Genomic DNA, 26,519 nt, shown 5'->3' on the forward strand with positions numbered 1-26,519 from the left:
TCCAAATTGCTAAGTGCCCCTCCGTAGTGTTGACTTCCGATATGCTGAAACAGTGAAATCTAACTTCCTATCATTCCACTCCAACCGCACATCCAAATTCATTTTCTGACACACCTGCGTTCGAACCGAATTATTCTGTACCACTCTGTGCCTGCGCAACGACCACGGGGGTAACGATGCAATCACAGACCCGACCAGTACGCTAAAAGTGAAACAGTTTTCATTGCACTCCAACGGCGGAAGCGCGATATCAGCGCCCATTAGGTGTCGACTAAATCGACTTCCGTGACTGGAATGTGATTATTTTGGGGAAGCATAAACCATGCAAACGGGCGCGATGATACCATGCGCACTTACCACCGTTCCACGCATACCATGCGGTTAATAACGTTCCGTCCAGTGGAAACTTTTCGATAGCAAATGCTCTACCATGCTCGTCGGTATGCAATTCAATGTTACTCTACAGCATCACGCCACTACCAGAGGCAGTTCACCAAATTTAAGACGATTATACGACAGACAGTTGCTCGTCCAAAATGGTGCGTTTCTAAAACCGTGACGTAAATGAAGTGAAAACTGCGGTGCTCCTATTTCAGGTGTTTCGGAACAGCAGCCGGCTTCACTCAATGCCATTTGCGTCAAGCACCCGTTTCGCTGGTTAGCACGTTTGCTGTTTGAGCTTTGCCAGTGTTTGGCAAGTATCGTCTCGGAAATACCCGAGCAGGCAACGCACTAACGTGAGTTTTTCAAGGAAAATAATATTAATGTTTATTGCTCCCGAACGAGACCATTTGATCCTAGCGTTGCATTTCGTTTCATTGGTACGAATTTTGACACTACTCCAGCCAACGAAGCTATATGAACAACGACAACCATCCGCTAGACTACTAATAATTCGTTCCTCACACTTTTCGCCATCAGCACCCGTGCAGCACATGTTGAGTAGTACCTACAGGGTGCAATCCTTATTTCTTGTATCACTACCCAAAATCCATTGCCACTACCGAGCAATTTAAAGTGAACGAAATACGCGTGAGAACAAAAGCCGTTGCGAACAATGGTAAAAGCTGATTTAAGAGCCTGTCGACTCTTCCCGCTGGTTGAGTAGCTCGTGTTTATACTTTTCAAACAAAACATCTTTCACATACTAGTCACACACTAAAACATCTTGACGAACTTTAATCATATTAATGTTATTCTCACTCAACTATGCATGGTAAATGCATTGCAAGTTATATAATTTATATCAATTTCGATACCATTGTAGAACCTATCCCGGGATATAATGCCCGAAGAATACAATTTAGCGAACGTACCATTGCATGAATTGAATCAATGATATGAATAAGACGTTAGTTCACGAACCAATCATGCTCAAATACATATATATATATATATATATATATATATATATATATATATATATATATATATATATATATATATATATATATATATATATATATATATATATATATATATATATATATATACAATTTTATATATATATATATATATATATATATATATATATACAATTTTATATATATATATATATATATATATATATATATATATATATATATATATAGATATATATATATATGTATATATATATATATATATATATATATATATATATATATATACAATATATATATATATATATATATATATATATATATATATATATATATATATATATATATATATATATATATATATATATATATATATATATATATATATATATATATATATATATATATATATATATATATGAATTCCTTGATACCATATTTAAACATAAAGCTTCAAGCAGAGAAAAATTGATGTTCCCTAAATGCAGGAAACATCAATTCTTTCTGTCGAAATGATGATGATCAACATACTATTAGTGTTATCATTTTGTGTGTTTATTTGAAGGGATTTTTTAAATTTTTATATAATTTTTATATTTGCACTCTAAAATACATTCAATAGAACGACGCTAAACATTCACAATGAAAACGAGATAAAAACCACCAACCGTTATTTGATGCAGGGCTATATTTAATTACATAATACATGAATATACCATGAAAAGAAGAATTTTACATACTTACTACATGTACTTTGTTCGCTCGACATGATGAAACACGATTGCAATTCTTCAGAGCATTCATTTGGTAATTTAAATAAATGAGTATTTACCTGTAAAAAAAAATAAATACAACAATTAACTTGCGTGAAATTATATCACTTTAACTGTTAGATTTCATAACGATAATTACTTTGACATAGAGATAAACAAAATTTAAATTGTCATTTGTTTTATAAAAACTATGCAGTCTTCAACAAGTGTGCAGCATTGGTTAAATAAATTATGTTGCTCACTTTGATCATTAATTCACTTAAACAATTAGCTTTCCAAAACGAACATAGTTTAGTTCAAAACACATTAAGCAACAGCACAGTAAAAACACCTTTACTATTTTGGTACAACGAAACATTTGAAACACCAGGCGTCTCCACCGACATTCGAGGGTAACCGAAGCAATGAACAGTTCTATTGTAGCGTTAAAAAACCAAGCCACAACATCCTCTACTTCATGAAAACTTCAAAGAAATCGACGGCATGGATCCAACATGAATTAACTTTTTCACCGTCCTGCTGATGGGTGGACCAACCATCGTCGAATTTGCTACATCGCTGTAAAAATATGATGCGAAGGTAGGACTTTCAGCACATCTTGCAAAGCGCAAGATATCCATTTTGTGCACACGGTGCCACACATACCATTTTTATTACCGCCCAATCTTTCCGTGCTGCAAAATGATGAAAGTACTTTTTTTAAATAATTCTGTAAACCAGCATCATCGCGTGTTCCTATGTGGACCATTCCGCGCCTGGATTTCTTTACATTCCACTCAGACATGCATACACACATGTGCACACCTCGTGCTAGCACGAGTAACCATTCTGACCATCTGAGACAGCCACATTCATAAACTTTTGAAAGCGTAAAAAAAACTCCCCCACATACTGCCACTTACTTCGCATCATGCGACATTTTATCTTCCTATTTGTCTCCAACTTCGGCAGTTTTGCTTGCCAGACTGTAAAATTGTGATGAAGATTTACCACTTCGTACTTATTACGCGGCACGTTTGGTGCTTTAATTTTAATTGAATAATACCCTCGCTTGCTTCGCTATGTCTTTTTCTAAGCGAATTAATATTCTGAGCGGAAAACGAACACATATTTGATCATAAAACCAACCAGCCACCGGATGGTGGATTAATTAATATAAGATGTTATTTTTTTTCTATAAGATACGATTACAGACACTTTGAGCCACAAACGCATAGTGCTTTGTGTCATGTAAATATCTATAATTAAAAATAATGCAAGCCGATGTGCTGAAAAAGTGATTAGGGTTTAGAGAAGTGAATCGAGTCTTTACATTTCATAAAAAAATGACAATTTCCTACACGAGCAGTATGCATAAAAGGATTAAACTCTTATTTTTTCAAACTCATAACAAAAGAACAGTGTTGATTGATCTGAAAAATTGCTACAAATGTTCCTAATATTTAGTCAATACCCGCAGTTACCACACCGTCACGTCGAACACGCTTGGTCGTAGAAGACGACGGCAACCAGTGTATCATTCTCTTCCTTATCACATTGCTTCTCCGATAGCGTGCTAACAATGAATCATTGTATCGGCCACACGTTTTCGCAAACATACGCCACCAACGGGACAAACAGCTACAGAAAAAAAAAAACATTCACCCAAAGCGCATCTTGCAGCCGGTGCCACGAGCCGCGGGTCGTTTTTACTCCAGCAAATCCCTACGCCGTATTTACTCTAGCTCCCGTTTAGCCAATAAATACGTTTTTCAAATTTTCACCCAACCACTCGTCTGTGTTCGAGTCCGATCGAATAAAGCAGTCCCAAATAAATCTACGCGCCCAGCCGGCGACCGGAGCAGCAGCCGGTGGGTATATTGAGTTGTGCCTACTTTCGAAAATTCGAGCATTTATTTGCCTCGCACCACGGCCGGCTGGTGTGCAGACACACATACACCCACATCCACACACACACACAACTTCCCTCAGGGGACAAACGCACGCACAAGTGCCTTTCGTATAATATTTTCAAACAAACAACTTCCCATAAATCGTTCAATCCGATCCACCGGTTGGTGCCGCAACCTCTCTCGCGAACCAATCTCGAAGCATAGCATACACAGCGCCATCGACACTAATCTCCGGACGCGTTCGGGCAACGCATTGGTTGCTCATCGTAGGCACCTATACGCGCTAGCACAGCGCCGTCAGCGCGTCCCGCAAACCGGTGCACATATATTGGCAGGAAAGTTTTCATTATTGCAAACGATAAATTTCGCCCCCATGCCACCGGACGGCAAACAGTCGGTGGCGGTGGCGATGGTGGTAAGGGGTTATAATTTTTTCCTCAATTTCTGCACGCTTTCCATTTTCGAGTCCAGCGAGTCCGTGGAAAGAAACGCGCAAGATGGCATGACGGTGGTTTAGGGGCCCCATAAGCCTCTAGCCTGGAGGTGTTGGAAAGAGATAGAGTGAAAAAAAATGCCCTCTCTCGGCTACCAGCAGGCAACAACCGTCTCACAGGACCAGGGCAGCATTACGCCGTCTGTTACTCACAAGTACGACAAAATTCTCGATCCTGCATTCACGGTGCCCCCTACTCCCGTGGCAAGTTTAGCTCGGCGGGCTTTCCTCTGAAGGCGGTAGTTTGCAAAGTAGATTCTTCCTTCATTATGCCTGAAAGTTGCTTAGCCTGCTCGGGCACGATCTGCTGGTTTTTTCTGCCATTTTGCAACACCATGCCTCACCGTGTATGATGCACTGATTTAAATCCCACCATGAATTTTGCTCCTGGCGCAACCATTGCCCACGGTTGCCCGCGGCTTCACGTGGCGTCGTGCAACGCCGGCTCCTTTAAACCTGCACACACACACACACACACACCAAACTACTTCCCATGTCTCCTCCTCCTCGTTCACCCGAACCGGGCGACAACAATCGAGTTGGCCGACGCAAGAAAACCCGGCAACCGACAACAAATGGCTCGAGGCGGCAGTTCCTGGAGCTGGTCCCTCCTAATGGCCAGATTCAATAAGTTACCCCATTGACCGGCAGTAGAGCCACCAGCGAGCCACCTCTTCTCCTGAGCACACCGACGTGAGCAAAACAAAAACACACCGACGACGACCCACCTGCACACACATGCGCACCCACATGCACACTCACACCAGCGAACAAAGCTACAAAACTGCGGCGCGGTAAATGCTCCGGAAAATGGGTAGAACGAAGTTTGCAAAAAAAACCGGAAGGAGCAAACACACAACACACGGCACCACCCACGGTGGCCCATGGTGGGCGAGAGGTCGCTGCCACCGGGTTTTGCTGGTGGAAAACTTTCTCTTCGCCTTCTCTAAATTACGTCTGCTCGAGCCACAGCCAAAATGAATGCCTGCGAGGTGACCTGGCGTAGCACCGGAGTAGTAGTGGCACCGTTCGATGGCATGAGCGGGCGTATTTACATATGCGTTACATATGTTTAGCTTTTTCTATGCCTGCCCTTGCATCCCGTGGCCCACTCGCCGTCGCCCATTACACTTCCGATAATCGGCCCCGGTTCGCGTATCAGCGCAAATGCGCCGTGCAATGTGTGTGACGACGACGACGGTCGGTGTGGACGTCGAAGGTTTTCTCAATTGAGCCGTTCGCAAGCCCGATACCGTCGTGCCGGCTGGCTGCCGGGCGTATGACCAATGGTAATAAAATAGTTTTGCTGGTTATGGTTAAACTTTCTCCTGCATTCTCTCCGGCAACACATCGTATCCCGGCCATCCCGGTGCTGCCGGTTGCCGAGCTACCCGAGCCTGAATGGAAACTGGAGCACTGGTGGAATGTTGCGCGTTAAATGAACAAACCCAATTCGACTAATTACCAATGTAAACAAAATACACAACTTTCGTGACGCGCAGGGAAGCATCATTCTTTCGGATTTCAAAATCGAACGCACGGATGGGGTGGTGCATATGTATCTGATCTATCACACCAGCAAGGGGTGTTGTACGGTTTACCCATGAGGCGTGTGTTTGTGTTTTCTGAATGTGCAGATCACGATTTATCATTAACAAATATGAAACAAGTACAGGAAGTTGATTTTGGTTTGTTGCAAATTCATTTTCAGCAAATAAGTTTATTTGTTATCGTGAAAGCATTTTTACAAACAGATGGGCTTTGATCAAGAAATTATAATTTCACGGAACCGGATTTAGAATTGAATGGATTTTATAACATACAAGTGCCATTTATTCAAACTTTTGAACCCACTTATCGTTAAGTTTCTAAGCCTTGCATCGTGTTCTATGTTGGTTTCATAACATAGAATCCATTAATAAACTATAACGCTCTACAGTTATTCATACAATTATAAAATAATTAGCTAAAATCACAGAAAACATCAGCAACTTACACGGAATTTGAAATAGTTATCAGTAATCTTTGCGGATGACTTAAAATATTGTAGTTTTATATTCAAATATATAGTTCAAAATTCAATTATAATTCAAAATATATTTACAAGTTTACCTACAACATGACCAGAAATCAATTGCGCACCCTTTGTTTAGGAGAATCTTTTGCACAATAATATCCAAATTTTGTTGCACAGAAGTAAAAAATATTGCATTTTTATGAATGTTGTTTAAATAATGTTGAGTTTATGAAGATATAAAAATTACGCGCATTTGCACAATATTTTATATTTGGATCCGATATAAAAAAAAGTTGTTTATATGATGCTAAAATATGATTGCTCACTTGTAAGCTTTAATTTTAAAACTGGAATTTAAAACTATAGAGATATATGTTATATATTTAAAACAACGTAAAACTACATCATTTATTCAAAATACAATAAATTGTTATTCGTTTTCAAATGAGCTCTGTTTCAATTAAACAAGTGAAGTCAAGCTAGGTATTTGAGTAAGAATATTATTTCAAGTAGGACCAACAGTTAATCGCTTTCAAATAACTTCTATTTAACTCCACATTTGAGTTAGTAGATTGTTTCTAACAGGATGACTGGAGCGTAGTTCAAGCATAAGAAAAACATTAATATTTCAAGCCAATTTCAAGGCAAGCTCTGCAGTAGATGTTATTTCTGAAACCATTCATAAACTAATCAAACGGACTGCTCGCTGCGTACGATTTATCACCTGCTGTTCTACGGCCATCAACGGCTACATCATGTAAAATGCTTTACGGCACCATGTCCTCATAAAAATCATCAATCAAACGGAAGCCTCCGACGTCATTGCAATAATCATCATCATAATATCATCATCATTCTACGATCCCGGTATCCCACACTAACGCACAGCAGCTGGCCATTGACAATGAACTTAAACGAAATAGGAGGTCATTAATAGCGCAGTTTACAATGTCCTGTTTACTACGCGCTGGTGTGCTCACAACTTTTTCTCACTTTTTGCACTCTTTCCACAAGCCTCATGAACCGACCATAATATGCGCTCACCCGGACGCGTTTGGGCTTTCGTAAAATGGTCGCATCCAGCAACATTCGCTCGCAATATGCAGCTGTTGCTTTTCATCTACATTAAAGCATAAAAACCTATGCTTTCGCGGTTTTATCCCAAGGGGTCTCCAGGCAAGCAACGAGCCATCTTCTTTAAAAAAGCAAATACAGGACGACTAAATACAGGCTCTTCTTTCAACTTGTGGTACAAGCATACTGAGCCTTCCTCGCGCTAAACCCTCTATCCCATCTAGGCTGAACCAATTGTTTTACGTTCCAACGTACTCAGAAGTTATTTTTTTCCCCTGCATCCCATCGCCTTCACGAATGACAGCACCTAAGCGTCATTATTAATAAAATCGTAAAAATATTTAAACCCACCCACTACCTATTTTATGATGCTATGGCAGTATCTTCTGCTACACTCTGCTAATCCTGACGAACATCATTATCCCGTGGATGTCCTTGCTTGTGAGAATGGTTTTTCAGGCGGATACTCCCGTACATTCATGTTAATTTTGAGAAATAGTATAAAAATGTTTCACAAACAATTGCGGAAAACCGTTCCCATTCTCGTTTGAATACAACAAAACACATTTTTCAAATACACTAAACACTGGCTTTGTGAACGTTGTCAACATAAAAATTCTAATGATTTCGTTATAGATTCGGTCCTAAAACCCATATACTGGCAACCTAACGTACATTTTTCTACGCACCCATTCATCTGCTGGCACCTTAATGCTGTTCAACTCGCCGGATCAGTCTCCCTCTTTTGCGTGAGTATTTCCAGTTTCTGTTTCCGTTCTAAAGCAGGTTTTCTTTCGTTCATAATGCTCGTACCTTCTCATCGTACAGCATGTTTTCGATCCTTTGGTCACGATTCTATTTGGCTGCCGTTCGTCGGTAGAGCTATCCCTCCGTGTTACGTCGAATAACACGGTTGACATAAATATAATGGCGTGCACATAATCGTCTTTTATGGTGCGGAACACGCGTGAAAGTTGATTCCTGAATAATTTTAGATATTCAACCACACGAAAGCATTCGTTCACAATTGTTTTCTTTTTTGTAACATCGCTACATGATTATAGAAATTTGGCTTTCTGTCTTGTTAGCGCATCAAACGAAAGTTAGATACCAGGTTCTGTTTGATAGTGTAAACTAAATCAAATTAAATATTATGTCAAACGTATACTTGTATTTGGTCGTTTGTAGTCTCTTTTAGCTTCAGAGATCTTTGTTTCGTGAATCCATCTCTATACCGCAACCATTTTGCCTTTTAAATCTATATGCAATGCAATTTTACACAAAAACACTCATACCGAAACGTATATAAATATATTCTAGTCGTATGTCTAAGGTCGATTTTAATCTAGGAATCGGTTCTTCTGTTCGTTCATTTACTAGAGTGAGACAGTTTAGAATTGTACAGTACAACTACATTTATTTTACTGCTAAAAGAAAATGTCTTGAATTCGGTCACGTGCGAATATGACTATTATGCTTGAGATAAGAAAAAAACCCGGTAGGATGTGATTTAAATGCATTGGGATAACAGTCCAACATGTGATTTCGAAATACTCTTCTCGAGTAGTTTTCTCGAGCATAGTTTCAAATGAACAAATAGTTTACAGTTGTATACACAGCAACAAGGATCTCATGTTCCGGTCATAATTCACCGTTTTGCTACATGCTTGGAATGCACCCTCAGGTGGTGGTGATCTTACAGAATGTTGACATGCTTACCATTACCGTTGCATGGTTATTAAACGCAGTTCATACTCCTTCCAACGAGATTTAGAACAGAAGAGTAATTGCTCTGCCACCAGAAAATGCCCGCAATTGAGACATAGCGGAAGCAAAGCAAAATTACACTCGCAGAACAACAAACGCACACATAACAAAGCACACACTTGGAGCAGTAGCATTAAAATTAGACAACGAATAACACCACATAAACATACAACAGTGCGAACAAACAGAATCACTTGCCTCTTTTGTTTCGCCTTGCCAGATGTTTTATGGGACATTTTTTTCTTGCTTTTCCTCGGAATCACATCGTTAAAAATGCTCAAAGAACACAGTCTTTCTTGGCACATCGGCACCCTCCGGTTGGATTGGGTTGCTTATTTTATGCTTTTCGTTCATCAGCACGACCAGCAGAATTCGCGTCTGACATGACTGTGTTTAAAAATTAACTTCGCTATTTCGCGGTAGGGCAGCTTCCATAAAACTTTACCGTAACCCATGATTAATGGATGTTTTCGGGTATGTCGTATACCGTCTGTACACTTTTTACCAGCCATTCCCGTGTACCAGAGGAAGGTTGTCCTTCCGCATCCCACAATTCACTCGCACTTTTGCAATGAAAAAAGCCTTTCATTTTTATTTGTGCCCTTTATGCGTTACAACTTCACTTGCAACTGGACTTGTTATTTCATAATGTGTTGGACCAATCGGTGCCTGACTCTTGAATCCTTTAATGTTTGTAACAATCCTACAACTGGTTTTCACCATCAAATCATTTTTGTACAATTGTAATGCTTTTAATATTTGTTCATTAAAGCGTTTAAATTATGTACTAGAATATCACCGTGTTTTTCAGACGCGATATCTATCACACTTTACTTGCGCGAATTTTAGCAAATTTCATTATTAAATTGAAATCAGGACATCGATGAACAGAGAGAAAGATACCAATTTCCAGCATTCATTTTTCCAGCAAACGATAGATTGGTCCAGCGTTATCATATTTTTACCCTCCTTTAAGCATTGATAACATTTTTTGATTGTTGCAAAAAAAACCAACCATACCGGTTTTTGTGGTACGACGGTGAAATACATTTTTTACGCTGTTTCAGTACAACCCACCATTTCACGCAACCACCGTCCACAGAGATCGTGTGGCGGAAGCACAGCTGCTACATTCCAAACATTCCGTTAATTAAGACGAAACATTAAAAACGTTTTAATTTCTACCTAATTGCACAATCAAGAAGTAGATATAACGATAATTATTACAGCGCCTGCCTACCTTTGCCAGCCTCGCCACATCAAGGCGACTCGGCTGCCAAGGAGGAATTGGATGTGAAAATACAGCTGGAATTTTATGGCCCACAGGAAACGAGCCGCAGGTCCTTCAGCCCAGGTCCTTGAGGCAAAGTCTAACAGTATTGCAATGCTGATACGGTCGCCGACTGACGGTACATGAGGACACCGCAGGACGATTCGTATATTTACACCACCGACGGAACGGAGTTCAAGAATTTAAGTGCAAAATGAAGTGGAAGTAATGCCGCACAAACGCTCACGCACACAATCAGACCATCCTCGACACACTTACGTACATCCGAGCGACGATGGATAGGTTCGATGAAAAAAAAACCTTTCCACAAGATTCTCCAACGGCGAATCCGTATTCGTGCGGGAGGGCAATCTTTCGGCCGGTACCTCCGCCGCTCTATATGCATATCCACCGGTAAGCGGTCCCTACGAACCCTCGCCTCCACTGTTTCTTGATAAGAAGCGCTTTTTGATGAGAAAATTTCGCCTCAATGTCCCCATCGGCCGCTTCGTTCCTACCACCAGCTATCACCTTCTTCAAACTATTTTACCTTCGGTCGTTATTACATGATGACGATGATACCTCGGGCACGATTCTAGAAAACGTGACCTCCAGAGAAGCAACGGCGCAAAACTTGGCTAGATAAATTACGACGGAATGACGGTGTTAAGTCTGCTGAGACTAGGCTTAGAATTTATATCGAGTCCCTAAGATTAAGATAAATGGCTTTTAACTGAATACGCTTGCGAAAGTGCGGGCGAAAAGACGATATTTTCAACGAGCACTGCTGTTGTTGAAAAAAAAACGTAGCGGTAAAAGAATGGGCAAGAATTTTTAACAGGCTTTTGACAGCATTTTCACAGTAAAAAATCATTTCTAAACGATGTCGTTTAACTATTTGACTAGATCATTAGAACCGAATCGAAATTTACGGAGAACGTCACACCTGCAGATTAATGGTGCTCATTTGCCAGATACCTCACTTATTAAAATAGAAATATACAAAACATATATAACACGAGGGCCTTTATTAAAACATGCTGTTATAAGGGATGTGCTCTTCAACTATTTAAACTCTCAAGGTAACTCATGAATCCATCATTTCGAATGTATTTGCTAGAGAGATTTCTAAAGTATTGGCTTCTAAATGAGTAAATTTTAAGATTTAAAACGAAGAATCGCAAAACTCTACTTCATATTTTCATTCTTGAACACTCTAATGTTTTTAATTCACTATATGGATGATCGAACTGCAGGTTTCACTTTCCATGACGAGTGCAGCCTACAAAAACTCTTTCTTCTACTCGCAGCAATATTATCACTAGTGAAATACAATAGCGAAACAGCAAAGCCGCAGCCATTTTGTAATATTGATCTTCTCCATCCTATCAGATTTACACTCTTCGACGAATCAATTATGCCAAAAGCGCAAAAAGGAGCACACCTCGGATTCCTCAGAAGATCTCGCATTGGTAAAGCCTTTTTCAATTACTTATCCAAAGTTGACTCAGCTGATGCGTCTGTTTGTTTGTTTGCTTGCGATGCTTAGACTAGGCGAACGGTGATGCGGTGAGGGCAGCATTTAGCCAGCACGTCGAGAGTGCGGTATGGAACGTGGTAAGATGCTTCCTCGAATAATGTTCATTTACCACAACTATACGCAGAAGATACGCATACCCACGTGACAAACACCGGCACAGATGGCATACGCACGTTTGCTCGTCGATGGTTTGTCGAAATGTGAAAACGGAACCCTGTCAAGTTCCTGCGATTCTGGAGAATTTAATCAAACTACCAGTATCAGGCGTGTTTCACCCCTCGCAAGCCTCTACCCTTTCAAACCAATCTTTCTCATTGCGAAACTGAGTGCATGCAATGTACGTCGGGCCTGCCTTCCGATACCCGGGGACCATTTTCCAGTTTTCTCTACACCGCTGAACAACTTCGAGGACAAATCTATCACTCCCAGATCGTGCGTGGTGATGGCTTGACAAGCGAACGCCTCCAATAATGTCAAAAACGAATGTAATAATAATACCGTGAGCGTGTCACACTCAACTGCTCGCTTGGTGTGCGCTCACCTACGGTAACGACGGCAACAACATGCGCACACACACACACACGTGTGAAGAAACAATCAACCTGAATCGGGAAGGAGCAGCCCCCTGATACCCTATAATTTTAATCAGTCTAATGGAAAATACACGTCAACGTGTACAAACATCCGTAAGATGATGATTCCTGCGATGCTCCACCTCGTTTCGAGAGGTATGACAAGTACATCGAAACTAGATCATGCTACCGTGTGCCATTTTAGCACACATGGCGTCCCATGACCAAGCATAAACAAACAAAAAAATACGAAACGCATTCCTCACCTGAAGTAGCTAGGTAATTGCATTTATCGACTTCAAAGCGAAAGCAAAGATCGTGTTCAATTACATAGCAAAAGTTTATGTAGAGACAATGTTTAGCTCTTCAGGTTTACGTGGAAAGATTATTCTTTTCGCACTGCCAGATTATCTTCAAACTAGTGGGAACAATAATACAGGGAACATAAGAAAGTTTAACCTAAAACCAATTAGATCATCTTCGATCCTACCCTATCTTTAACGCCGGTAACCTGAACATTCCAATACATTTTCCAACAGTTAACAATGTTTCATTACTAACAGTAGCAGAAATAGTGGTAATAATAATACGAATGTTACATCAGTAAAAACCAGCAAAAGACGTATGTATCTGCTGATCTCAATCCATTTGTTTCGCTCCCTGAAGGATATTTACATAGTAATCAACCAGCCATTATTATCATTGCACTGTGGGAAATGCCAGCTGCCAGGGCTTAGCCATTCACCATAGACAAGGCTGCTAGCTTCATTTCCAATGCGCCTTCAATCAACCAAAAAGGATAGTTTACACCCGTCCTCCTATCCAATGATATAAGATCTTTGATGCATTCGTTTATGCGCAGAGTTTCAAAGAGGATGTGAACACCAATCGATAGCAGAGAACAGACGAACATTTCATTTCCCTGGCAATTAAAATTATGCAATGCACGCGTGTATTCTCTGTTTACCTTGTAGAAACATTACTAGCAAAATTTTATAACCTGTGCGAAATATACGGTTCCAAATAACTTATACACAGGTGGTGAAAGGTGAAAATAAAATGCTAAATAACAACGTTCGTTAGCGAGTTGGTCTCACACCATCATACTCTCTCGCAACGGCCTTGTTGCTCATTACACAGAAAAAATTAAAATGCATTACCGTGTGTATTGCAAACGGTTATAAAATGCAATTATTCCAAACGAAATGTACTCACTCATAAATTACATATTTCCTTCTGCAATGCGTCTTGCGATGGTAGTAAAAAAAAATACTACGTCACCATTTTTCCCCCCGTGTGAAGCTCGCCCGTTTCTTATCCATTGAAAATATGTCCCAATGGAACTTATTATAATCGCTTGTTCGTTAGCGAACGCGTTGCATTGCAATCCTGATGCAAAGAGTACAATTTATTCCACTATGCCAGCGAGCGTGTCCTCACAGTTTTTGTACAATTCCTTTAGACTTGCTCTGCCCGCTTGCACAACATCGCTGCTCCCCTGTAGAGCGTAATGGAACGTATGTATACTCGGCACCGGTTTTATAGCTGCCCGCCCCGAGGAACTCGCAAGGCGAAAATCATCGTTGCATGAATAACTGCCGGTATGCTTCGTGCCATGGCATTGCACATTGCAATTCTGCTCCGTGCCCGGTCAAACCCGACGCTATCCAAGACGATTCAAACGATGCTAACGAAGCATAGAAAGTGATTGCTATTATGGAGAGAGAGAAGGCGAGAGAGCAAGAGCAAAAAGGAGAAAAATATCTGTACATGCTACAGTAATTAAGCGACCGGTCCGATAGTCATGAACGAAATACCATACCTTCGCTTACCTAACGATGGAGAAAATGTATTCCTATTATTCGTATGGCAAAACACACTGCTTGCCATTTTGTGCGCCCGTAAAATGTACCGCTTGTGCCTGGATTCTTTTGCATTTTGCAGGACATCAGTTATTTTCATAAAACCGTGTTTTTTTTTGAAAATGTTGCGTCTCATCCAAACGCCAATTAAACCAACCCGAGGCATTACGGTCCACAGGATACACAAATCGATAGCTGCTCCTTCCTATGTTGCTTCATTTAAAGAACTCGTTCACGACGACGCGGTTGTATTATTTCAACAAAAGGGTGCCTCACAATACATTTTGTTGGAAAAAAGGATACCTGTTACAGCGGTATCCTTCTTAGCAGACCATAAACGTAACGACATAAATCTAGATAATCATGCAACCGAAAATTATTGTCGGCAGATTTCGTACGTTTTGCACGTTGTTTCTCGCAGTATGTGATGAAACGCGTTGCCATCAGCAAGATTAAGCGCTGCTGCTCCATCAGTAAAGCCTCCCGTTATCGCACGAGAGCACTAAATTGGGAAGTGTGGAACAGCGTTGTCAAAAGTCACTTTATTTTCCGCGCACTCGACCAGCGGCTCAAAATTGTGAGCTCGAATCTAAAAATCGGAAACGCGTTCCGGACCCATTCCATTCGACTGGGCGAACACGACAAATGGGTACGATGCTGCCAAGTGCTTACGCTCGGGTAAAACCATTCGTCTCCACAAAATCCGTAAAGCCTCGAAAACCTCCGCGAACATGAACCAAAAACACGACCCTCGGCCCTCGGTGGATCGGACGCAGTGCAAGCGGTGGGTGGCAAGAGCGGTGGAAGGCAGAATTTACATATTTTATTTGTTGTTTGCGTATCTGTTTTAATCCAATTTCACGAAATGTTTGCATGATAGATCCGCTCAAAATTGTTACATTATGCTCTCGGGTACACGAACAAAACCGTTCTCGGATACAAACACACCAAGAAGAAAAACACACCAAGCTTCTCGCACACGATACGCGGGAAATGTCCTTACGATACGATACACCACATGCCGCCTCTAGCTCAATGCAAACCGAAGCGAAAAGATTCCGTTTAAGGCGGAGGGGAGCACGCCACGTCTGTCAGCTTTCCGATCCGAAGGAAGCACATTTTCCACAGTCAAATCACATACACCCATCCATCCTGCAGCGGATTTGCCATTTGTTTTGCTACTCCTCGAAATCGTTCGCATCACTTGCGCCCTCTTGAATCGTTCCGCGAAGTCAAGTGTCTTTGGGCTGAAAATTATACCATATTTAGCTATGCGGAATGCTTTTCACAAACACATCATGCAATGTGGTTGATTGTACAACAAATTAACGAGATATTTTGCTCTTGCCTAAACGTACAATCGAAACTCACGGTTTCACTAACGTATGTCTGCCAAAGCATTGTCACCCGTTAAAGGAGTTGTTTTTAACGTTTTACACACGTAAATAAAACATAATGCGACGAGCATTGTAAGCAAACCCATAACAGCGCAGCATAAGGTAGCGTGATGCATAGTCCACAACATTAGGAATGGTCCGTGGCCAGTCCAAAATGCGGCGTTAGCATCATAATTCAAACCGACATACGACACTCGAAAATTCGCTCTTACGTGCACCCTCATTTACATGGCTTTTATGCAAAACATGTTTATCTATTCCATCTTTGCTCCATTACAATACGCTTCCCGGTTGCGCTCGCGGCAACCCTGCGCCAGCCCCACCGTGTCTTACTTTTTGTTTATTCGATTGCTTTCTTTCTTTTCTTGCCGATGGAAGAAAACACATCGCAAACAACCGGGATCAACTGGAATTTTTCGCCAACTGCTTGCCCAACGAAAGGGTGGGATAAGCGAAGGTTTTTCGAAACATATTTTTATGTCGCATCTTATAGCACGGGTTTTACGACTTTTCCCCCGCCCTGTTTCTACTTACACACAGTTTGTTGTGGTTCTACCGTACATACTGACATTCCTGGACCTTCTGCTTTTCTTGCAGCTTGGATCTGCTGGCAGACTACCAGTTCCAGCGAAATAAATCAAACAGATGCATATTTACATAGTCAAATATCGCCGCTCGCCACGTCGTTTCGGTGTAACATCACTCACCAAACCAAACGGTAACCAACGGTGATCGTACGATCCGTCGATTGATCGACGATCGGTGGCTTCCGGGAACAAGGAAAAGGAAAACATATAACATTACGCCCGCGCCCGAGATACGGTCGAACATCTCCGGCAGCAAAAAGCGGAAATTATCCAAATATTTGTTGCGTGTTTCATGCACGGACGAACATTTCTTATCCATCCACGCGAGAGCCAACAGTCCTGTGTGTCAGCCACCGGCCTCGGCTGACGAGCCCTTTTGTCGTTATGCTGCGCAAAACAAGACGGTTCAAACATCAATAATAATATCGTATAAAAAGGGACGCTCTCCGGCACCGCAACCAAACACGCTTGTCGAAGCGCACCCCCTTTGCCGGAAGCGTTTGTGGTGGAATCTGTTTTTCCGATTGATTTCGATTGGAAATTCATTGGCCCCTCTCTTGGTGTGGCTTCCGTGCGTTCCGGAGGATTATTCGTTTGAATATGTTTGCGGCAGCGTATCCCGCGCAAAAACGTTCTCACAAACCGGTGGTGCGTTATGAGCGACATGGTATTGAAACATAAATTTTCGTATCAACGCGGCTGCTATCAAATTTCAAACCATACACGCCCCGATGTTTGAAAAACATTCATCACAATTTCTATCCATTTATTTCTACCAAAAGTGTCCCTTGGGCCATGCCATCTGGTTGGGGAAAAATAGAAATGCATAGCTCTGTGCTATGCATATGAACAGCTTTTTTCAGCAAAAAAGTTCCGTACAAAAAATGCTTTACTAAAACCAAACACCGTTTTGTTGCTCATTTTCGCACACAACACAAAAATGAATAAACACAAGCACAAATCAATTATAACAAAACATGCGACTTATTGGTCCGTTTCATACAAATTATTTACTCTCCAGTCACTCAATTTGATCACCCACTTCATAGTGATATGATGAACCATGCAGGATTGATCATGTTTGCAAAACAAAAAAGCTTAGGACACGGGCTTTGTGAACTGGCTCGTTTTTATAAGCGAGCACACTCATGTGAACAAAACAGTTCATTGGTAATTATTTTCAATAATGCCCTACAGACATTGTTTGATTTGTGCTCGCTATTTGTGTTCATGTGTTAAATCTGCGCTCCTTTCACCAATCATATGATATTAAAGCATCTCTGTAAATTGGAAAATTTTGAATGAACTATGAGTTTGACTAAATTATTATTGATTTTTGTGTATTAAATCAATTGAAACTCTTTGGTGTGACGTTTATTTAAATAGTACAGCTAGCGATTATTTCGTTTTCCTCCTGCTAATTACAATGTTTTACTGCACAAATGCGAAGCGCAGATTTAATGAAATCAACATGATCATGACGATTAAAGGTACACCAAAAGCGCTATACTATGGCAGCCCTCTATGTTCGCAGTACTATCCTCTCCCGTGCGCTTCTGCAGTTCAATAACTCTCAAAGATGACCCAAAACCAAAGATTAGAATATGTGTTGGAAAACCACGCCACCGCACCGAACAATAGATTTAAAGTGATACAAAGCCTCTACCTCCACAGCTGCATCGCGCATAATGGCTAAAGTCCTCTCCCCCTGGCTTAATCCTTTTTTATAGATACCTTTCCGTACGGTTTTACGACCGCAGTTAATCATCTTGCGCCATGCCGTGCCACCCGTCCGCCTTCGCGCGCTCAGTCGGTTTCTATTATTCCGCTGGCAGTTTAAGACCCCGGCGCGAAAACACAACCACAGTTGACAACAAACAACAACACCAGCCCACCGCCAGCAGCAGAGTGAGTGTCTCTATCGGGGCCATGCGGTAGAGCTTTCTGCACGGATAAGCGTGGCGCCAGGTAGGAGGTGGCTACGATTGGCCAAGGTGAAAAATACCCCACGGACGCGCACCGCTGGCAGGGTAGGTAGTGTGGCCATCGGAGCCGCAAAATTTTATAGTCCAAAAATTTTACGATGCCATATCATAATTAATGCAGCAATTTTCCACCAGAAAAACCGGATCACGTTGCTTATGTTTATCGTGCCGCGCGCTGCACAAATGTATCCACGAAATTGTTAGCGCCCGGCAGAAATCCTGACTAAAATCTGTCCAGCACTCCCGAGGAGAGTTTCGCGTTCGCGAGCGCCCGGCCGAACGGTAGGTAAACTTTTACTACGGTTCTCCACCGCCGACGTCCGAGGCAGGAAGGCTGCTCCAAAGCACCGGCCAAAGACCAAAAGAACAACGAGACACCAACCGAGACCGCTTCTGGTGCTGTGTGCTCGTTGTCCAACTTTTGCCATTTGCCATTCGATTTTTGGCTACTGGCTTTTCACCAGTCCATCACCTTTGCGGCCATTATTTTTACTTATTTTGGCTGCTTTTTTGTGGGGTTTTCGAAAATATTTTCGATTCCCACCGGTGCGATCCCTTTTGGCTTCTCCCCATTGCCCAACGGCAACCATCGGCCGGGGATCTATTCAGGTCCGGACGACTGAAAACACCGAGGGGGATCATTGGATGAGAATTCATAAAATATAAATAATCGTAAAAAACACCCACCCGCGCCGCACTGCACGAACGTCAGAGCCACCCACTGACATGTTAAGCGCGGAGCGTTAAACCACGATGGTGGCCACCAACCAGCAGGCACACTCACTCACGCCACCACACAGAGAGACACGGTTAATGTCTCCTGCCAGGCCGAGGGACGAGCTGAAAACATTGCGGTGCCGTAACCGATTCAATTCAATTATCAATTTAAAACGCATGGTGGGAAATTGATTTTCACAACTTGACTTTATGCGCTTCCATTGTTCCAATGTGAGTGTGTTTTTCGTGCTTTTTTTCTCAGTTCAGCCTTTGCTTATTACTACAACCAACAGTGTGTGATGATTGTTTTACTTTTGTAGACATATAGTTGTAGACGTTTAACAACAAAAAAACACATGATCATTAGGATGTTCACATAACAGAAACATACTACATGCACATTACTGCTACATTGCTCTGTATTTTAATGGATTTGTTTTAAAAAAAATGATTAATGAAAACAAGATGTTGCCAATCTCGATTTTCCATTGTTTCCCAGTAGAACGTGGATGAACAATTAATAATGTTAGTAGTACGATTAAGCTCATCATCCCCACAACTGCATGACGGAGAAAATGATACCATTTTCATTGAGTTGTAATTGATATTGATACAGATGATGCAGCCATTATGCTAAGACACTGCTAACTCTATTATTCATTTCCACATCCTCTATTGGGATATAATACTGTTCCTAATATCCAACAGGGGGCAATTCAAGAATTCTACTCCATACCCACCCGGCATTCGAGCCCACGGAAGTGCGCTGCCTGCTGCCGAAAGCGTGGACCACAACCGAAAAAATACAGCTCTATGATAAATGAGCACAAATTAATCTAATCCTCATTGCACATAAAGCAAATAATAAATGTACATTCCCATGCGATCAAGGTAGTGTTTTTGCGTGCGCTTAGTCCGGGTCTGGGCTGCGGCATTCCGCTTGCCGCTTCGATTCATCATGCGTTAGGCCCGGTTCAACGGGAGATGAGCAAAAGGGGGCATTATCGGAAGATCCCATCACCATCGCGCCGTATTTACGGTAGTCGTGACCCGGGCGCATGTTGGGTCGAGATTTCCAACCGAACACCATACACGCCCGAGTGCTTTGGTGGAGAAAGGAAAAAACAACACAACCGTGCCGTGTACATGGCCGCGTTATGATCACAGATCCATGTGAAAATTATGCTTCCCACAGCACGGCCATCTGACCAGGGCTCGCCGCAGCGAAATTGGTACCAGGAGACCAGGGGGCTCCCATCGGCCCTTCCCTGACGGGCCGGGACGCGCGAGTTTGGTTCATTGCGCCGCCGCGGAGGTGATTAGAATACAAATGGTGCCCATTATTATTAAGCCAAAAATATCCGTATCCCACTACATCCCATTCGATACACATGAACCATGTCTTACCAATTCCAGCCGAAACGGGCCTGCATTTTGCCGAAACGCTCACGTACGCGACCCAAGGCTGCACGGATTCGCCGAGCTAGCCAGCCAAATATAAATGCATGCATGCAGCTGCAAAAACCAATGGGCAAATTTCGACACCATTACCCGCACCGCGTACAGGCCCAGGCCCAACCGACACGGCCCGGTCGAGCCCACACCGCAACCAGGGATAACCAGCAAATTAATAAATTTTGAATATAATGCAGCGCACAAGAAGGGGGTTAAGCATTTACACACATGCTCTTTCCAGCTAATAGACGTGTCAAGCCCTAATTAGAACCATCAAACTGTGCCACGATGAGTACCACCTAAAATGGTGCAAATTTTCACAATCAATCAAACCATATTTCGACGGGCGTAGGTCTGTGATATTTGTAGTAATGCCACGGTGAGGTTAAATTATTCTAATAGATTAAGGATTATTGTACCAATTTTGGTGTGTTTGTATCGGTTAACCTCGTTCCACGGGAATACAGCTCAAATGCTAACGACAATACACCTCGTAAACACTCGATATTAGAACAAATGTTTACTCACCAACTTTCCTCGGTGAAACAACGAATTATACATTAAAATATGCACGCATAATCAGATATTAAACCCGCAAACTGATGCTCCCCCATATATTTTCTTTTTTCATTAGAATACACACGTTTTGATGTGGGTGAATTAAAATTATAAAATGAAATATTCCAACAGTGTTGCAGGTAAATGTGAATGTGGTAACTCATCAATTCTCCATACTTGAAAATTATATACAAAAATGTAGTTTTACTTTTCATAGATTATAAGTCATGTAAAATACATGTATTTATAGATGTATCTATCTATAAAATTTATCATATTTAAAATACATGCTTGGTAGTTCGCTCGACTGTTGACATTTTTTTATCATGTATTATGCACTAGCCATCTGAATATTTGATAAAATTTCACTTCGATCGTAATCAAACCGTGCAACCCATAATTTCAGCATATTCATATTTAGTATGTGCATTAACATGTCTCATCAAACTATCAAATAACAATAAATGGTTGTATACATTTACATATACCATGTATCCATCAATATACAAAAGCAAATGCATAGACAAAAATGATCTCCGATTTGACTTAAATTAAGCGCACAAGTGTTCTTCAGTTAGGAGGCAAAAGAGAATTTTTTATAAAACTCAGTCGAAATTTTGCATATAAGCTTCTTTTTACTCTATAAATAAACAGGGAACGGGAGTAAAAAATGAATTCTATACAAGTTTAGAGTTGCCAAAAACAACATCGACCCAGATGAAATCGTGTTGATCAGCGATAGTAACAAATCATTACGAGACAGACACATCTACGATCATTAAAACATTGCCTAATGTTAGTGATCAGAGCAACAAAACCCTATTATTTGATGTAATGATTCAATTACGGAAGCACATTATTCAGAATATCTTGTATACGGAAATTGCAAAAACGTGTCAGTCATAAATAAAATAGAACTGGAACCGTATCAAACAGTTAACGCGATCGTGATCCTGGACTTCGTTTGTGATCATGCTCTTTATCATTTGCCTGAAGTGCGACAGTATAATATAGTGGAGAGCAGTAAATCTGTTCATTTTGGCTCGGGGATATGGCTTTCCTCTGTGGTAATTTCACTTCAAAAAATTTCCATTTCAGTGTGTTGTTGGTGTTGCAATTAGTAAAGCCATTGGTGGCACTACGGTTCCAATGCGACAACGATTACGCCTGCAAGATATCTAATTGGAACCCGAGCAAGGAAGGAACGTTTGTTTTAGACCACATTCCCAAGCAGTACTTTGTGATCAATATAGTTACCCTACTGGCAGCGTCCGTCAGTAGCGATCTTTTTACCAGCTTTGATGCACCACGGCGCAACTCTTCTATGATAACGACACTAAAGGTGACAAAGTCGCCATTGCGTAACTTCACGTTTTACGATGATGTTGGGTTCTACAACGTGATAATTGAGAACACGTATCTCAGCTCGATATCATTCGGTGTAAATTGCACTTTGTCAACCTTAAAAATCGACCACAGCGAACTAGCGTTCCTTCCCAAATCGCTTAGTAGGTTGGAGGGATTAGTGCAACTTACAGTGACTCGCTCGCTGCTACAGACGGTGGATCTGAGAGTACTAGCCAAATTGCCCAAGCTGATGCTGTTGGATATAAGCAAAAATAAGATACACTCACTATACAACAGTGCCGGCTCCGTAATTTTTCCAGCACTTGTTAATTTTTATGTGCCCGAAAATCAACTGCAAAAAATCAACATGAATATGTTCAACTCAATGAAATCTCTCGAATGCCTCGACATATCAAGAAACTCGATCGATGTGATTGTGGGAATGCTATTGCTGAGTAACTTAACATTGCTCAATCTATCTTTCAATCGCTTGACCGAGCTCGACTGCTGCGGATGGATGGTTCCAAATTTGTTTGAGTTAATAGCTACGGAAAACACTCTAACCGAACTACCAAAGTGTACAGAAAGTGTGTTTTTAAATTTGCGGCACTTAAACCTCAATCACAACCAACTTTACAAGGATGAAATTCAGAAGTTTGTGGGCCTTTCTGCACTTAAAACGATTTCGCTAACACACAACAGATTATCGCACGTTACATTAAACAGTCATACGTTGCCGGCAAGCCTCGAGGCATTGGACGTGAGTTACAACAAAATACGCAAACTAGAAATTCCATACGTTCCGTCCAGACAGTTTCATATCACCGTTAGATATAATTGTATAGCCAGTCTCGATTGGAACCAAATTACGACGAACCTTACCATATTGGCGATGCACATGAACCCATTGGATTGCAGCTTTGGTACCGCATATCTAACTGAAATTAGATCAGAGGTGTCGTGCACACGCAATAAAGATGTGCAATGTGATAAACACACATAATAAAAGTGAAAACATCACACTTACAATCGACATATATTATTGGAACTTATGTCATATAAGCTTATACGCGATCAAAACCACTCGAATCAACTTTGTTTCATGAAATAAACGTGGAAAACAAGACGAATTAAAGTGACAAACAAGAACTTCCACAAAATGACTTTACATTATAATAATAAAAACTAAATGATTATAAAATGACAATGAATGTTTTTCTCTCAAATTGGCTAATATTTGATACAACTTTGCTGTCCTCTACCATCAGTAGCCGTTAAATAGAAGCCCTTAAGCCATACAAAAAACTATGTTTATGACGAATTTCTAAGCACTCTCTGTGTGGGGGACGGTGGCTTTGCTAAATACAAACATATGCGTGAGGCGAAATAGCTCTTGGTGGAAGTGCAATACATTGTTTATTACTTTTGTTTCATACATACACATAGTAGTTACAGAGTTAAGGTTCATTCACAAATCAAACTATATTATAATAAGATTTATCACATGAATATACTAGAAAACGTGACCCGCAGTTTTCAAGCAATACATTAATTCAGAAGGGATACGCAATGTTGCAAATTCTTAGTTTTAACAGTACTATAGACGAGCACAACATTATCCCCTCACGACGAGGTACTTCATTAGTTACCCTGCTTCGTAGATAAAGTGCTCCTAAGATCTGAGTATCACTCAAGCGCGCTACTTCACAAAATTCACTCCCTTTTTGCCACAGCGCTCGGAAGCTGTGCTGATGCCCCGATAACGATAAAAAAGCCACAGATGTTCTCGAGCACTCGGCTAATCTATGATTAATCCATGCACTAATCCGAGCGCCTTGCGGATCGAAGGCATAAATTTGTCACCGGTGCAATGCGGCACCGGGCGGTAGCTAAATCGTACAACGCCAACGCCAGCGCTGGCCGGAGCGACAGCACACTCCGCAATTCGATGAAACGGAAATGTGTTCCAAGAAATGGAAGATAAATTTGTTTTGCCACAAACACCGTCACTTCCTTCCTGCAATCGACCGACCATTCCATCTCTCCCCCCAGCATCAGGCGCTGGTCATGCAAGGAAGCAAGAACAATCACGGCAGTCTGTTATATTCCTATCAAAACTGCGCCAAACTGCCAACATGTTCCGGCGAAAAGGACCACCGAAAGAGAAAAGAAATGGCTAACCATACGCAAACTGGCGGCATGGTCACGGAAAAAGTAAAACGGCTAGCTTTGGCTGGCGGACGATGATGTCCGAGGGCGGAAAACAAGATATAGTCCAAAACTGGCGCACATACCAAAGCAGAGGTACATCTCAATACATCCCACACGGTGCAGAATGGCCCGTCGGCGTATGTCCCCGCGCTAATGCTTCTTCGAAACCGTACCCAAACCGCCCACTCCTCCATGCGATGATGGCTGAATGGTGGTTCGGGTCGTTTCCGGAGCGGCTCAATAATCCGCAATCGGAAGAAAATTGCCACAAAGTAGCGGTTCGGTAGCGCGCCGACACCTTCACCGCGGACGTTGTGTGCGCCCGGCCACAAAAAGCTGGCGGACGAGAGCGACCAGGGATGGTTTCCACCCGAAAAACGGAACGGAATGGCTTGCAATAAATTTACGAAGATTTTCCTCGCTCCATAAAACCGAAACCAGAACAGGACAACCGACCGGCACCCGTTTCCGGGAAGCGCCACGGTCAAGCAGGTGGAAATAGGGAAATTATCCACGTTCAACGGGGAGCGATTTTTTGTCGCTTTTTTTTTTGCTTTTGTTCGACCAGCTTCTGGCACTCTACGGTCGTCTGCTGCTGGAGGGATAGCGAAAAATTCGCTCCAAAGCACCAGAGCTAGGGGAAGATGAAATACGGTGAGCCGAAAGCAAGACGGTTTTAAATAAGATTAATCCTTATCTTTCGGCTTCACACATTGACCACACCTTGGCCACCTTGACCAACGTATGGAGCGCCGTGGCCACCAACCGGCTGCTATTATTTTTTATTATTGCCGCACGAGAGGCAGTGTCATTCGCTCATCCGCAATACCCTCGAAATCCTCATTATCCATCTTGCGCTCGTTGGAACAAATTCTAAGCGCAAGGGATCTTGCACGCCTTGATTTGGAGGGTGGAGATAAAAAATGACCACCCAGAGGCATTTATCTTCCTCTCGTTCAGCGATTGCGAACGCAGAAACACTGCAACCGGTACCGGTGTGTTGGTGTTGTTGGGCTGAAGCTATTCTTGCTGCTTTTGTTTGGTAACGCGTCATGTGAAGTGTTGCTACGACTTATTGTTACGGTAAATGGAAAGAGTTTAAATGAATGACGATGATCGACTAAAGCATCATACTCGTTGCTTTCGCGTTTCGGCGTGATTTGTGCCCAGTTAATAATAAGAGTAAAACACTTACCTAACATTGTCCGAATTTATGATCCATTTCCAAAGATGTGAGAACGTCTGAAATATGATAAAAACAACTGTGAGAAAGGGAAAACCATCAATTATACTCTCACAAAAAAACAGCAAGTACAAATAAGATGACCATAATGAGTTATAGTTATTAGAGTTTGATACATGAATACGTAAAGCATTTCCTGCAAAGTAAGCCACTAAAAACGTTTTCCATAAATTTTAACTCGTAGGGAAAATCTTTAAATTTTTGTTTTTTATTTTCTTCCTAATGCAAGATTTCTGATGATTCGTTTGAATTACGAGTAAGCAAACTATCGTAGTTTGGATTGTTTAACATCAATCACGGTTATGTGAGAATAACATAACTAATTTGCTTTATTATGCAGCCGTTATGCCGGCACATAATCAAAAAGTGTAAATTGGATCAGAATTGAGCGTGTCAAA

General features: G+C 41.5%; 1 protein-coding gene across 1 annotated transcript in view; it reads right to left on the bottom strand.

Moving 5' to 3' along the window:
- Positions 1–26,519, bottom strand: part of LOC128726006 (tyrosine-protein phosphatase Lar) — a 209,542-nt gene that overhangs the window by 133,792 nt on the left and 49,231 nt on the right. Inside the window, exon 3 of the mRNA XM_053819784.1 lies at positions 26,074–26,120. The gene's annotated coding sequence lies outside the window, so the exon portion shown is untranslated. The remainder of the gene's footprint in view (positions 1–26,073; positions 26,121–26,519) is intronic.

This window comes from Anopheles nili, chromosome 3 (assembly GCF_943737925.1).
Source record: "Anopheles nili chromosome 3, idAnoNiliSN_F5_01, whole genome shotgun sequence".
NCBI lineage: Eukaryota > Metazoa > Arthropoda > Insecta > Diptera > Culicidae > Anopheles > Anopheles nili.